This window comes from Propithecus coquereli, unplaced genomic scaffold (assembly GCF_000956105.1).
Source record: "Propithecus coquereli isolate 6110/MARCELLA unplaced genomic scaffold, Pcoq_1.0 Scaffold225, whole genome shotgun sequence".
In the NCBI taxonomy this organism is placed as follows: domain Eukaryota; kingdom Metazoa; phylum Chordata; class Mammalia; order Primates; family Indriidae; genus Propithecus; species Propithecus coquereli.
In genome coordinates this window covers 3,041,733-3,043,959 of record NW_012147745.1, presented here as the reverse complement: position 1 = coordinate 3,043,959, position 2,227 = coordinate 3,041,733, and positions in this window count along the sequence as shown.

The following is a 2,227-nucleotide window of genomic DNA, read 5'->3' as shown; positions in this document are numbered from 1 at the left end:
AATTTAAAGACACTTATCGGTTCATAAGGTTCCTGAGAAAACAGGATATTCAATCTCCAAAGAAATTTCTCAAATTATATCTTATTTTCAATTCTAAATTTACATAAAACAGAAGCCTTTTCAAGACTGACATACTAAAAATCATTACAGATCTCATAGAGCAAAATCTGAAGGGACAAACGGGCAAAAATAGGTAAGACACTTAACAAACTAGGCTAGCAGTGCTCCTTCTCTGACATACACGGAAAGCCTCACCACACCTCTGGGCCTGAATGTTTAAAATGTGATTCTTGTATTAAACAGAAGATCTTTTACTGCTTTCTTAGCAGCCACTGTGCAAACATAGAAAGCACATGGGAATTCATGTATGCTAATTTTTTCTTTATCTCTAGTCCTATTTAAATTGACTACCATGACTTTAAAATACAATTCCAGACAGCATTAAAAAATAAACTTGGAAATGTGAAAGGATTATATAAATTCCCTGGACATATAAATATGCACTGCCCGTCTTTGACTCTGTGCTTCTGTCATTAGTATGGCACTTGGTAGGGGGCAAAGCTTGGAGCTGTGGCAAGCTGCTTGGGGTGCTAAAAAAAGCCAGTCTAAAATCTAAGAGCAGCTGAGTGTATTAAAGATCAGGAACATAAATTGCCTCCCCTGACTGCTTCTTACACTTCTTGGCTTTTTCAAAGAAGTTCCTAATGGCTACCAAAGAAGTCTATACTCCCAACAAGCACAACACTGCACACCACAAACTCAGAGCATTTATTAATATCTTCATGGTAAAAGCATTTACGCTCTATATTTGGTTAAACCTAGTTACAGAGTATCATCATGGAAAAAGTGCACACCCCAGAGAACAAAACATTTGTCTCATCTGGCCTATTACGTTCTAGGAACCAGAGAAAGGACACTACTGGACCCCATATGTGGAAAAGGCCATAGGTTTAATTCTTTTTCCCAGCCATTTTACTCAGTTGTTTCCCCTTTGAGTCATGTTTAATGCAGTAAATTTATTCTTTCCTCTAAGACTTTTGAGCTAAAATTAAACTAAATTATTCTGAAAATGCTGAGAAACAGATTATTTATAATCGTATCTGACATAGTAAAAGAAACGAGCACACTGAACTAAGCTCTGAGACTCTATGGTTCTTCATAAGTCAATTTACACATGGAAAGTCAGAGACATGAGAAAAGGATGTGATAACAAACAGAACATAGTGTATTTCCAAAGCAAAATAGCAATGGAGAACATTGTTCAAACAAGAGAACAAACAAATATTTCACAGGGAAGTAAATGAGATTGAAATTAGAAAGAAAGAGAAGGTGAAAGAAACAGCAATCAAGTGTATGCTGTTCTAAATAGCAATATTCCACACAGGTGGAATAAGCCTTAATGGTTTACATTACTAGGCATATGGAATAGAAAGACCACAGACATCAAACCCCTCGATTTTAGACATGTCTAGATTTAGGTAGAGGACAACCGGAGGCTGGGCTTCCTGGGGTCCACTGAAATATAAGTGAGCATTGATTACAGGGTCTGGCCACTTCAAACGCATTCCTTTTACTACCCCCAGAGCAGTAACAGCAGGGGACATGCCACCCTATCCCCCAACCTATTGGACTTACAGTGGAATCTAACCCAGGAAGGGCTAATCAGCATCCCTTTCAAGAAATCTCTATTTGGATTAAGAGAACATGTGAACAGTGAGCTCAAGTCCATTTTCTGTGTCCTTGGAGGACAAAGCAAGCTAGACAAAAGAGAAAAAATTATGAAGCAGATGCAAAGAACAGAACAGAACATGGATTAAGGAAATGCCCAGGTTCTTGATAGTTTTCCAGCATCCGTAGGCCTCCCAGTGGCCTGGCTGCCTGCTTGTAAAGGAGAAAACATAGTCTCCTATTTTGTGACATTACCGCCTCAGGTAAGATTCACTTTTGTAAATATGATTTTTATGTGTTTATTAACTTCTAGTCAGTTCTTTTCATATAGTTGCACCACATTAGAGTATATCATTCTAAACTCTCCTGTTCCTTTCCTTTACATTTTACTTCTATTAGTAGTCCGATTATTGGTTACTAGCACTCATGACAACTGACTTAATAAAAAATATGACACATGCTACCATGTCAACTAAATGGTGCTCAGCATATTTCTAAGAAAAGCTTCGTCTAGGGGAGTGGGGTCATAAGTGATCTATATTTTTCTTTTTTAAAATAT